Source organism: Lathyrus oleraceus, chromosome 1, assembly GCF_024323335.1.
Source record: "Lathyrus oleraceus cultivar Zhongwan6 chromosome 1, CAAS_Psat_ZW6_1.0, whole genome shotgun sequence".
Lineage (NCBI taxonomy): Eukaryota > Viridiplantae > Streptophyta > Magnoliopsida > Fabales > Fabaceae > Lathyrus > Lathyrus oleraceus.
In genome coordinates, this window is record NC_066579.1 from 101150922 (window position 1) to 101165643 (window position 14722).

The following is a 14722-nucleotide window of genomic DNA, read 5'->3' on the forward strand; positions in this document are numbered from 1 at the left end:
AGTGTGTGTGCTTGCTCTCTTGTGCTTGTGTTTACTTGATTGATGTTTAGGCTAGCTTGCTTCCTGTGCAAGTTAGGATTAGAGACCTCAACATAGGGATCGTATGCATGACAACTTCTAGGCTCGAGTCGTAGTCTCCCTAGTAGATTGTTATCTCCCTAGTCTCTCGTTAGGATAAAAGTTCCTTCCCTGTTAAGGGGAACTATGTCGCCCTGATCCTCATACCAGATGAGGTACGTAGGCAGGAGATTGAGTTGATCTCTCCGGGCAACCTTTTGCTTTTTCAACCTTTTTGTTTTGTGTCTGTTTGTTTGGAGTCTGACATAAGTCCAGCGATTGGCATTTGGTTTCCAATGTGTGTTTGCTTGTTTGGAGTCTGACATAAGTCCAGCGATTGGCAGTCGGTTTCCTGTGTGTGTTGGTTTGTTCGGAGTCTGACGTGAGTCCAGCGATCGGCAGTCGGTTTCCTATTTGTGTTTGTTTGTTCGGAGTCTGACGTAAGTCCAACGATTGGCAGTAGGTTTCCCGTTTGTGTTTTGTTTGGCGTGCGTTAGCCGAGCTACGAGTGCTCTGATTCTTTCTCTGGTTAGAGAAGATACGTATGCATAGGATGCGACATCCTAACGAGCACGTTTCCCCTGTCTCCGAACTACGTCGACTCTGATGTTTGTGTATGACAAACTACGTAGGCCCAGGATGCGACATCCTGCCGAGTCCGCTTCTTCCGTCTTCTCTGTGTTTCAGTCCAGTGTGTGTGCAATTTTGAGCAGTTATTTAGCAACCTTCCTTCTATTCTTTTTGAGCGTGGATCCCGTCGAGTACGACGGATGCGTAGGGGTGCTAATACCTTCCCTTCGCATAACCGACTCTCGATCCTATCAATCTCTGGCCGTGAGACCATTCCTTTCCAGGTTTACTTCGAGCGTTTCCTTTCCCTCCTTTTGGGATAAATAACGCACGGTGGCGGCTCTGTGTCTTTTCCCGCCGGTTTTTCGCGTAATGCGACAGGAAGAAGTATGCATATGTGGTGGTGGATGATTTCTCCAGATACACCTGGATCAATTTTATAAGGGAAAAATCTGATGTATTTGAAGTCTTTAAGGAGCTTTGTCTGAAACTTCAAAGAGAAAAAGAAAGTCCTATTATCAAAATTAGAAGTGATCATGGAAAGGAATTTGAGAACAACAAATTTGTTGAATTCTGCTCTTCAGAAGGAATTCATCATGAGTTCTCATCTCCCATCACTCCCCAGCAAAATGGTGTGGTGGAAAGAAAAAATAGGACTCTTCAAGAATCAGCCAGAGCTATGATTCATGCTAAGAAATTGCCCTACCATTTTTAAGCTAAAGCCATGAACAGAACCTGCTATGTTCACAACAGAGTTACATTGAAGAAAGGGACTCCCACAACCCTATATGAAGTCTGGAAAGGAAGAAAACCTACAGTCAAATACTTCCATGTATTTGGTAGCAAATGCTATATCTTGGCTGATCGTGAGCAAAGAAGGAAGATGGATCCCAAAAGTGATGAGGGAATATTTATGGGCTATTCAACAAACAACAGAGCTTACATGGTCTTTAATTCCAGAACTAATGTATTGATGGAATCCATTAATGTTGTGGTTGATGACCAACAGACTGACGTCACAGACGATGTCGAGACATCTCTGAATGATTCTCCAGCTGACTTCTCAGACAAAAATAAGGAAGGTGAACCTCCTCAAGCTGAACCTGAAGATGACAAAATCAACAAGGGACCCTCTATCAGAATTTAGAAGGATCATCCCAAAGATCTTCTCATAGGAGATCCAGATAAAGGAGTCACTACTAGATCAAGGGAAGTGATCTCACATGGCTGCTTTGTGTCAAAGATTGAACCCAGAAATGTCAAGGAAGCCTTGACTGATGAGTTCTAGATCAATGCCATACAAGAGGAGTTAGGCCAATTCAAGAGGAATGAAGTATGAGAATTGGTTCCTAGACCTGAAAGAGTAAATGTCATAGGTACAAAGTGGGTGTATAAGAATAAATCTGATGAACAAGGGGTTGTTACTAAAAACAAATCTAGATTAGTAGCTCAAGGATATACTCAAGTAGAAGGAGTAGACTTTGATGAAACATTTGCTCCCGTAGCTCGCCTTGAGTCCATTAGATTGTTGCTTGGAGTGGCATGTATTCTGAAATTCAAATTGTTTCAAATGGATGTAAAAAGTGCCTTCCTGAATGGCTACTTAAATGAAGAGGTATATGTTGAACAGCCTAAAGGATTCACAAATCCAAATCTTCCACAACACGTGTACAGATTGAAGAAAGCCCTCTATAGATTGAAGCAAGCTCCCAGGGCTTGGTATGAGAGACTCACAGTGTTCCTCACTGACAATGGATACAGGAAATGAGGTATTGACAAAACTCTATTTGTGAAGAATGAAGGAGGGAAGCTCATGGTGGCACAAATATATGTAGATGACATTGTATTTGGTAGGATGTCAGATCAGATGGTTGAACATTTTGTTAGACAAATGCAATCTGAGTTTGAGATGAGCCTTGTTGGAGAGCTGACCTACTTTCTTGGGCTACAAGTCAAACAGATGGAAGACTCTATCTTTCTTTCTCAAAGCAAGTATGCCAAGAACATTGTGAAGAAGTTTGGAATGGAAAATGCAAGCCATAAAAGGACACCTGCTCCTACTCATGTGAAAATCTCCAAAGATGAAAGTGGTGTTAGTGTAGATCAGAGTCAATACAGAAGCATGATAGGTAGTCTGCTATATCTCACAGCAACCAGACCTGACATTGCATTTGCTGTAGGTGTTTGTGCTAGGTATCAAGCTGAACCAAAAATCAGTCACATAAACCAAGTGAAGAGAATACTGAAATATGTCAATGGCACTAGTGACTATGGGATGTTGTATACTCATGGATCTGGATCTATGCTGACTGGTTACTGTGACACTGACTGGGCTGGAAGTGCTGATGAAAGGAAGAGCACATCTGGAGGATGTTTCTTTTTGGGGAACAATCTGATTTCATGGTTCAGCAAGAAACAAAACTGTGTATCTCTATCCACTGCTGAAGCTGAATACATAGCAGCTGGGAGTAGCTGTTCTCAACTGGTCTGGATGAAGCAAATGTTGTCTGAATACAATGTCACACAAGAAGTCATGACATTATACTGTGACAACCTGAGTGCTATAAATATTTCCAAAAATCCTATTCAGCATAGCAGGACAAAGCACATTGACATTCGTCATCACTTCATTAGAGAACTTGTAGAAGAAAAGATCATAGCTCTGAAGCATGTTACTACTGAGAAGCAATTAGCTGACATTTTCACTAAAGCTTTGGATGCCAATCAATTTGAATGTTTAAGGGGGAAGTTGGGGATCTGTGTTCATGAGAACCTATAGCAAGCAAAGGAGTTTGTAAGTAATATCCCAGAGGATATTTCTGACTGTACTGGTGTGGTTGGTGTGGCTGTTGTTTTGGAAGTTGTTCTGGTACTGCTGGTTGAAGACTGGAGTTTTTTTGGAAAATGTGTAATTTGTGGCAGTCCTCAGTGATGCCTGTTTGTAATATTTTGGGCTCTTAAAAGAGTTCCTTGGATTTGTTCATTATCTCAGCTATCACAGTTGTGTATGATGATGGTTTGTACTTCCTGACTATTATGTTTTAACATTATTAATGTTATAACATCTGATCTAACATTCTCTGCTAGGCTAATTGACATTTATTTTGTCTAATTGGTCACCTTTGGTCAATTTTGACTAAAAAGGGGGAGAAATGTTGATGTGGAAGTTGATGTGGAAGCAGTTGTGGAGTTGTGAGATGTATGTAGCTGAACTGGAGGACAACTATTATTGAAGGAAGTGCACATGTGTTAAAACAGAAAGTTGTTCTGTCTACAGATGTCAAAGGGGATGTCTGATTTGGTGCACATGTGTTGATGTTGAAGCAGATGTCAGAATGACATTCTGGCTGGTACAGGTGCTGTGATTACAGTAGCTGTTATGTTCATGGAGGTTGTTTGATGTATGCACAGATTTAGGGGGAGATAGAGTACCCTTGTGCATTTGTGTGTCTTACTAGTTGCATCCATAACTAGTAATTTTGTTTCTGTTGCACAAATTTAGGGAGAGAAGAAGTACCCTTGTGCATGTGTGTATTACTAGTAGCTACATCTAGTAATTGCGTTTGCTTCTGCTGCTGTTTAAACTGTTGTTTAACTGCTGATAGTTTTCTTGTGAACAAAAAGGACAGATATATGTTTTAGCCAAAATTTGCCAAAGGGGGAGTTTGTTGGTTCTAAGTGTTGGCAGCAATTTTGGTAAAACAAAGAGAGTTCACAAGATGTTATGTGTGATGTCTTAACATAAGATATCCTATGTACCTGCTGGAGTTCAAGAAACATAATCATGCAGGATTGTTTCAGAATGCCATATACAATGCCATGGATTCTGATATTGTGTTCCTGCTGGAGTTGAAATGAAAAACTTAATTATGCAGGATTGTATCAGGATGTCATACACGATGTCATGACATCTGATGTCTTTGTACCTGCTGGAAGTTATAAATGGAATTATGCAGGATTTTTCCAGGATGTCAGACCCGATGTCATGACATCCTGTACACAGAACATTCAATGTGAATGTCTGGTGTTTTGTGATTGCACAATTAATGGCAATTTATGTATGATTGAAGATCTGATTAGCTGGCGCATTCAATCATGGATTACAACCTGATTTACTTATTTTCCAAGGAGATCTAACCAGCTGTTATGAAAAGATTTAATTGGAAAATAGATTTAGGGTTTTCAAGATATCCAAGCCCAACTGAAAGCTTCTATAAAAAGCGACTTAGAAAACCTGTTTTAACACACAACCAATATTGAGCGAAATATAGAGAGAGAGCTAGGGTTTGTGTCTTATTTAGTCGTAAGACTTGTAAGCCATTCAAGTCATCTTTTGATGATTGAATTGGACTGATTTGTGGTTGTAATTTGTCACTCTAAAGCTGTTAAGCAAGAGTGTGTGTCTACTTGATCAAAGTTGTGAAGCAAGATCAAGTGTGTGTCTACTTGATCAAAGCTGTGAAGCAAGATCAAGTGTGTGTCTTCTTGATTGAAACTGTGAAGTAAAATAAAGAGTGTGTTATTGAAAAGTGTTTTCTTTTCTCAAGGGATTGTTGTTTAAAATCACAGGTGTGATTGTAGGGAAGTGACTGGGTTCTCATATCTAAGAGTGCTTAGGTAGAAATTGCACGGGTAAAGATTAGGTGAGAAAGACTGTAACTTGTTGAAGTGTACGGAGAGTCTTTGAACTGATTCTATGTTAGTGTATTTCCTTCCTGGCTTGGTAGCCCCCAGACGTAGGTGAGTTGCAACGAACTGGGTTAACAATTGCCTGTGTCTTTTGCTTTACCATTTTGTATCTTTATCTTATTTGTGTTAACAGATATTAGTGTCGTGACATTACCTTCAACATCTTATATCTTATACCAGAATTTCATTTTACAACCTTAATCAAGATATCAACAATCTGGTCCATGGTAGGACAATATCTCATTGCTAACATTCCTTTATTCATTTGCTCTCTTATGTAATGAAACCTTGTTTCAATATGCTTGGATATTCCATGAGAGACAAGATTTTTTGCTAAGTTTTTTGCAAACTTGTTGTTAACAATGAGCTTGATTGGTACTTGAATATTTACTTCAAGTTCATCAGTACAACTTCAATCCAAGCAATTTGACAAGCAACTGAACAACTAGCAATATATTCCACCTCACAGCTAGACAGAGCCACAACATGTTGCTTATTGGAGATCTAAGAGATCTGAGCTCCTTGAAACTTGAAGACATAACCTATGGTACGTCTCCTGTCCAATATGTCACCACACCGGTCTGAATCAGAAAATCCTATCACCTCTTCTTGGATTCTCTTTCTTCCATATGAGAATAATACACCATGCCTCAAGGTTCCCTTGATGTATCTTAGTACTCCTTTTCCATCCAGCATATGAGACTTCCTTGGATCATGCATGAATATGCTAAATACTCCTACAACAGAGTTGATATCTGGTCGACTATTGCACATGTACCTCAAGGATCCAATCATCTGCTTGTACAGAGTGACATCTACCCTTTCTTCATCATTATCTTCATCCAACGTTTGATCTGATTTAATAGGAGTCACAACAGCATTGCAGTTCAACATGTTGAATCTTTTCAGCAAGTCAGTAGCATACTTTGCTTGATGTAAGATTATTCCACCTTGTTTGTATAGAAACTCCATACCAAGGAGGTATGACAAGTTGCCTAGACCTAACATCTCAAATTCTGACTTCATTATACTCTTGAGTTCTTCAATTTCTAGTTGAGATTCTCCAGTTATCAAGAGGCCATCCACATACAAACATACCAGCAATAATATTTCACCTTGCTTGTATTTTGCACACACACCATACTCAACTAAACATTTTTTTAGAGCCATGTCTGATGAAGAAAACATCATTCTTCTGTTCCATGCTCTTGGTTCATGCTTCAAACCATACAAATTCTTGTATATTCTATACACCATATGCTCTTTTCCTTTACTTCAAAGCTTGGAGGTTGAGACACATATTCTCTTCATCAAGAGGACCATTTAGAAATACATATTTTACATCCATGTGTGACAAAGTCCACCTTCTACTGCAAGCTAATGCCACTATAAGTTAATAGTCGCATACCTTGCAACAGGTGCAAATACCTCAGAGTAATCCATACCTTATCTTTGAAGGAAGCCCCTTGCCACAAGTCTTGCTTTGTGCTTCACCATTGTTCCTTCTAGACTCAGTTTTATTTTGAAACTCCATTTCACATCAATTGACTTCTTCCTTTTTAGTAGTTGAGTCAGTTTCCATGTGCCACATTTTCAATTGAATTGAGTTCCTCCTTCATCGCATCTTTCCACACTCTGTCTTGCATTGCATCCTGATAATTCAGTGGTTCTAAACCTGCTAACATTGTCAAGTGTATTATTTCTCCTTCCTCATCCACTATATTATTAGGCACAATTTCATAATCATTCAACCTTGCAGGTATCTATCTTTTTCTGGTTGGTCTTTCCCTTAGAGTAGAATTCCCTGTATCAACCGGAGTCTCAGTTAAGACTGAATTCACTTCATTAGAATCAGGCTGCATTGGAACCACTCTTGTTCTTTCTCCACCTTTATTTCAATCCAGGATTCTGCTTCTCTGATGATTACATCTCTACTAACCACCAATTTCTCAATAACTAGATTATATAACCTATATGCTCCAGTTGGATGTTAACCAACTAAGATCATAGGTTCACTTTTATCTTCAAGTTTGGTTCTTCTTTCATCTGGCACATGTCTATAGCATAATTATCCAAATACCTTGAGACGAGTGATGCATGGATTTCTTCCTGACCAACATTCTTCTGGCACCTGATTCTTTAAATTCTTGGTAGGACATCTATTTAGAACATTAGCAACAGTAAATACTACTTCGCCCCAGACTTTATGAGGCAATGGCTTTTGTTTCAGCATGCTCCTAGCAATTTCAACCAAGATTCAATTCCTTCTTTCATCCATACCATTGTGTTGAGGTGTGTAGGGGGAGTTACTTCATGTAAGATGCCACTTTCATGACAAAATTGCTTGAATTCACGAGAATTGTTTTCTCCTCCTCCATCTGTCTTGAATATCTTAATCAGTCTTCCACTCTAGTTTTCAACCATAACTTTAAACTTTTTGAATATGTTTAAAGCTTTTCCTTAGGTATTTATCAGGTACACCCACAACATTATACTGAATTCATATACAAATGAGATGAAGCACTTTCTTCCTCCACAAGAAAGGGTTTCAAAAGCACCACAAATGTCAGATGGAACTACATTCAGTACATCTTTTGCTCTCATTGACTTCTGCTTCACAAAAGGTAACCTACTTTGCTTCCCAAGCATGCACATGTCACATGCTTTATCGGGTGTCATTATCCTAGGCAATCCTTCTACTAAATTCATAGTATTCAGCTTACCTAGACTTCTAAAATTCAGATGCCCATTCCTTTTGTTCTAAAGCCAACTTTCCTCATCAGGAATTGATGAATAAAGACAATATATTTTGAGGCCTTAAAACTAGCCTTCCAGATTCTGTTTCTAGTCAGAGTTGATTTCAGAACCTTTCTTTTCTTCTTGTCATATAACTTCAGTGAGCCTCCTTCCATGATTACTGAGAATCCTTTCTCTACCAGTTGAAAAATGCTTAACAGATTACATTGCATACCAGGAACAAATAACACATCTTCTATCAATGATGTCTTGCCTTCCTTTCTTTGTATGACAATCTTGCACATGCCTTCTTCCACTAAGCTTCTACTATCTGTCAACTTTACACTTGTCTTCTTGTTTGAGTTAAAGTCAGTCAACCATCCCCTTGTGTCCAGTCATGTGGTTAGAACAACCAGAGTCTAAGTACCATACATCAGAAGTTGGAGCCCCTTTAGAGGTAGTTATCATCAACCATGACATGATCTGAATCTGAATCATCTTGCACCATGTTAGCTTCTTCTACACCAGTCTTTTTCTTTCCCTTTCCAAACCAGCAATCTGAAGTAAAACGACCATACTTCTCACAATTTAAGCATTGAATCTTTCTCTTGTCTTGAAATTTTTTCTTGTTTTGAAATTTGGTAGATCCTCCTCCTCCTTTAGAGGATTCCATCTTTCTTCAAACTTCTTCTTCTCTTTTCTATCTGACGTGGCTCCTCTCTGGTGATTTCCTTTTCCCTACTTCCACCTTCTCTTTATTTTATCATAACCTCTCTTTCTTGAATGAGCAATCAGGGTGTGTTCAGAATCTTTATATGTCTCTCTTTGATCCAATCTCAGTTCTCTGGCTTCAAGAGATCCTTCCAGATATTCTATCTTCATTGTTTACAAATATTTGGTTTCCTCAATTGTTACTAATATCATATCATATTGATGAGTTAGACTTCAAAGTACCATTTCAACCTTCATTTTCTCTGTCAACGTTTCTCCATAATTCTTCATATGATTGGTTAATTCTTGAACCCGTGTGAAGAAATCTGATATCATTTTGCCCGCTTTCTCAAAGATTGGAGACACACCTTATTGACCTTCACATATCCACCATAGCATTTTTCCAGCATATCTCATGCTTCTTTATAAGTTGCAGCATGAGCTGTTTTATCAAACACCTCCGCTTCAATGCATTGGTGAATGTAAAATAGGGCCTTCTGGTCTTTCTTCTTGGATTCTTTGTATGCAGCTTTCTGAGCATTAGTCCCATTTTATGCTAGCGGTTAAATTCCCTCAGCTACATACTTGGACACATTTTGAACATTGAAGATGACTCTCATCTGAATGCACAAATTTCCCCAATTCTTGCCATCAAGAACCTGAAGATTTACAAGAAAGTTGTTGCTTCCTATTCCAATCATAGCTATAATCACTATTGATTCTCGATCAAAACCGGTCTCGTGATACCATATGTTGGTGTTATTACACCTTGCGAATGTGGAAGTTAATTGAGAGAAAGATAGAGAGAGTGTTGGAACAGAATGGAAGAAAAGATAGAGTGTTGGAGTGGAAGGGAAGAAAAGATAGAGTAATGAATATTGAATGAGAAGAGATGATTGTTACAGAACTACACTGGTGTAATACATGAAGCACGAATGGACGTGGGATAATGTCCGATATTTATATAATACATGTATGACATGTGTTGAAAAAGTATGACATCAAGTGGTTCTAACCTCCTCCTGATCATAGTTGCGGGGATCAAACCGTAATCCTCTTTAACAAATTCAGCGTCAATCACCACTAGACCTACTAACAATTAGTTATAAAAACAATATTACTTGTAATATAACTATCTTTAAAATAATGTTTATGAATGGTTGCGATATATTGAGTGTAGAATTTTTTTTATAGTAACGCTATAACAATTAATCCTATAGTATAATAATGAAATTTGCTAATTTGACACCGCTCTTTGATACACCGTATATATCGCTAAAGTAAAATTGTCTTTACACACAAGCCAATATAAAATAAATTATTTAAAAACAAAATTAGTATGTATCGATAATATAAGAACTTCAATTGTTCTGGATTTTACACAATAACCCTTTCTTATAATAATTCAACATCACCATTTTAATGGTAAAATCAGTCTTTCTTGAACTAAATCCAATCAATTTTGTATACTAATTGAAACACATCGTGGATCAGAGGCTGCGATCACGTCTCTTGAACCAGAGATGTTGATCTTGAATCAGCGTCTTCAATCGATGTCGTTCTTGAATCGGCGTGGCTAATCTCAAATATGAAGGATCATATGAAGGGGGGGGGGGGGGTACCTACATGTTTAGCACTCCAAAGTCCAAGTCATTTTAGGGTTCCAAATAGTTGTAGTGAAAGTGAAGATTAGATATTGTGTGCCTGAAAACCCTTTGTGAAGACATTTATACTTTGGGCTCAACGAAGCTGATAGAAGAAATGAGTCTTATTTTATTGGGCATATGGTTGACACATAACAATTTTCCCCCAAGACTCGTCGAGCACTATGGATGCCATGAGAGTCTTTAAACAGTCGTGGCCAACCTATGGGAACGATTATCCAAGCGTCGACTGACATGCACCGCTTTGGTTTTGCCAAAGTGTAATGGGGGAACGTGAGCATTAAATGAAGTCCCATTATTAAAATGTTTCGCCGTATTTTTCTTGACGTGTGACCTAAAAAGGTTGAGAGTAGTGTGGCACAAGTTATTGTGCACTTAAGTGTACTTAAGTTCGATTGTGTTCCCAAGATGAAATCTGACCGTTGATCCACACATGTTTCTTACTTTCAATTTGATCCATCATATTGTCTTTTCCTATATAAGGATAGAGGGATTTTGGAGAAAAAATTTCGCAACCTTGCAGACCGAGTTTCCATTATTTTCTTTGAGTTTTTCTCTATTTTGGGGAGAATTTGTATAGGATTAATCGTCACCACACAATTTAAATCTTCAAAGTTTTGATTTTTGGCATTCTATTTTTCTTTACTGCCTTTAACCTTACATTTCAAGGTACCTTCTCTTTAATTTAACTCTTAATTTAAGCATTTAATGTATTTTCATTATGATGAGTGATAAACCTATTAGCGTAGATAGTGATTCAGAGGGTAACACTACTTCCTCTTCACATCCCCTTCCCTATGCTAGTAGGGATTTTGAATCGAAGATCACTTCTCTAATTAGGGACTCTGAAACGGAAGGAGTGTATGGGGACTTTTTTTTTAGAAAACTTTGTTATGGGGACTTTTAGGAACTCTCTTGTTAGGGAAAACCAATGAGGGTGAGGGCCCTATTGAGAAACCAATGTCTCATCCTGTCTTGGCCGAGGTAGAAATAGAAGCTTCCCAACAAAGGAGGGAATGTGCTGATAACTTTGTCCAATTTTATCGGAGTAGGAATCGTCACGAGCCTAGTGATGCTGAAAATACGAATTGTTCGGTTAGTCAAGTCGAACAACGCCAATAAATACTCTGGGCGAATGTCGAAGTGGTTGAGACTCCTTCCACCTTGAACAATGTGGAGACTATAACCAGTGTTGACATTATGGTCGACAATCCCTTGGATGGGTTGATTCTCCCAGTGGGCTCGACGGAAAGGATACACAAATCTTTTGAAGGTTGTTTGATTCCTTTATATGAATGGCTCTTCATCAGGCGGGTCGAAGTTTTCCATTTTCTGGTTTCGAGGTGGTCGTGCTGAACCGCTTAAGAGTTTCCCCCTTGCAACTTCATCATAGAGCTTGGGATTTCATGAAGGTGTTCCAACTATGTGTTTAGCATAAGTCTTGGGAACCTTCTCTATAGCTCTTTTTGATCTCTTTTTACATAACTTAAACCTCTTGGGATGATACCTGGGATTAAAGATTGATCTTTCTTCTCCCCCATGTCCCTTGGTTCAACTCTTTTACAAATAACCGAGATGATTTCCTCGAACATTTCATGTTGGTAAAAACTGTTACCCCTGAGGCTCATTTCTCCTTTTGTTTGTCTTCGAAACCATCGGGATGCGCTTTCTCTTGTAAGAGCCATTTTTTGAAGTACCGGACTAGAGCTCATTTTTATCGGCCTCTTTCTTTTTACCACTCAGGGTTGTGTCCTCTATCCTTCGAGGAAGCAAAAATGAAAAAGGATTTGTGCACTAGGTATCAAGGGTTCGGCTAAGAAGAGAGATTTTGTTCTGATGAAGTTCCCTCTTCTCAGCGAAAGAAAAAGCGAATTGATACTTATGCGATAATTAGTGCACCCGTTCATGCTGAGCGGTAGAAAATATTTAGGGTGGATGGGAACCCAGGGGGACCTGTTTTTTTTAACAAGTGTAACTTGTGCCTTGTAGGTAACATGGATCAGTTACAGAAGGTTCTCGCGTTCTCCAAGGACTAGGGTCTTAAGACCGATTTATCTGGCCGAGTGACGGTGACTTGTGTTGTAATAGATATTCATGCTTCATGTGTCCTGGCGCCGGATACCTGCTACTACCAGAGTAGTTATGGCTACTATCTCTGGTATAATTCCCGAGGTGGAAGAATTCACCATTGAAGCGGCCTGCTTCTTTGTCCGCAAGTCTTCATCATCTCCTTCTCCTATTAAGAGGAATCCAGATGATATCCCGTCTACTCTTTTCGTGGAAGGTTCTTCTAAGAGAGCTCGTATGGCATAGGGCATTCAGTCAGAGGCTCATACTCCTTTCTTCCGACTTCCTGCCATTCTTCCATCTCGGGCACCCAGTACCCTAGAGGAATTCGTTGATGTTGTGGCCAACAAAGACATAACCTTTGTCTATAGCTTATAAGTAACTGACATATGAGGTCTTTTGCAGATGCTTCCTAAACCCTATTTATGGCCGGATCCCTCGTTTCGATGGTAGCCGCTGGTTAGGATGATATACCTACCTCTAGCGATCTTTTTAAGGAGCAGGATGAGTTGAAGGAGAAAGTGAGGCCCTTTAGTAGGGAAATTTCGCGGTTGAAAATGAGTTGGCCGAACTACAGGTAAAGACCGAGCTTGTTGACTAGTTGCAAGAAGAGTTAGAATAGTACTGTTCTCCGTCAACTTTGGTTGCTCAGATAACAAGGTTAAAATCTTCTCTTGCAGTAGGAGAGAAATGTTAGAATAAGGCTTTTGAAGATGCGTCCAGAGCATGCCATGAGTTTGAAGCGGACTGGAAACTTCTTCAGCAAAAGAAGAATGATTGGATCAGTGCTTTGAGAGGCCTCGGCGATGAGGTGGCTATCGGAAAACAGAAAAATGTGGAATCCCTTCAAATGTTGGAGTAGGAACGATTATTTTGTTCCAATATTTTTGTTTCACAAGTAGTTATGGAGGTAGAGGGATTCGAAGAAGGCCTTAAGTGTTGGATATTTGAAAATGGCCTCCTGCATGATCATACCTTCAAATTAAAGCTAGGAAGGAAAAAAGCATAAACCGCGCGGGAACTGTTGATCATGGCTCAATCTTACATAATCTTGGAAGAAAAGTTGAATATCTGATTTGATAATCCCACTTCAGTCGACGCCAAGTTTAGCTGCACGGTAGGAAATGAGTCCCATTGATGGAAGGACGAGTCCAGTTGAGGAATGCAAACCCGATAAGAAAAATACTCGCAGCTGAGTGCATCATAAGAAAAGATCTACAAAGACTGTGCTAACACAAAGTTTCAAAAAGGAGGAATTAGAGCCCCCTTTCCCATTCGACGGTCCTCCTGAACGAGCAAGACCAAGTATTTTTGCTTCCATAAGGGAAATTGTAGCAACACCAAAGACAAAATCCAACTGAAGGATGCTATTGAGGGGTTGATCAAGAAAGTCCAATTGTCTGAGTATGTGAATAGAGGAAAAAGAGAAAGGAAATAGTCGCCCAAGGATAAATCACCCTCAAAAGCTGCCGATGTTGGGACCACTCACGAAGATAAAAAGGACAACAAGGAGAAACACTAATATACTTTTTTCATCATTGGAGGAGTACCATAATCGGACCTCCCCTTCAAGGGGACCATGAAGAGAAAGGCCACCAAGATGTTGGCCGTCCGTAAAAATGATGGAAATGCATCGATGAAATCCCCTGACCGGCCAGAAGGTGGGAGGAACTCTAAATAAATCTCCCGCTTGGTGATTAGAGCTACAATCAGACAGTTCAATGTCTCCCGAATTCTAATAGATGGTGACAACTTGTACGATATCATGTATTCTAAACTGTTTGAAAAAATGGGCATGGAAAGGGGAAACTTATGGTCGTATGAAGGTTTAGACCTGCAGGCATTCAACAGTACAACCACCCGTTCATGGGGGTACTTCGAGATAATGATAACAATAAGAGAAAGGAAAGACGTCTGGTTCATCAGTTTTTAATTCCTCATGGTCCCTTGCAGGAGCGTCTACAATTTCATTTTGGGAAAAACCTTTGCAACCACTTTGGATGTCCTAGGCTCGTTGGTCCATCTTAAGCTCAAAAATCATAATATTCAAGGGCAACCGGTCACTATTAATGTAGATCTCGAGGGAGAAAAGTGAATCTATTAAACACTCTAGTGAGACCAATGATAAGACAAGGCAACGAAAATCAATGTGGCTTCACTAATCGGTCAGCTCAGAATCATGACCATCTATCCCCTAAAAAGTGGTTGAGAAAACTAAAAGCGAAACA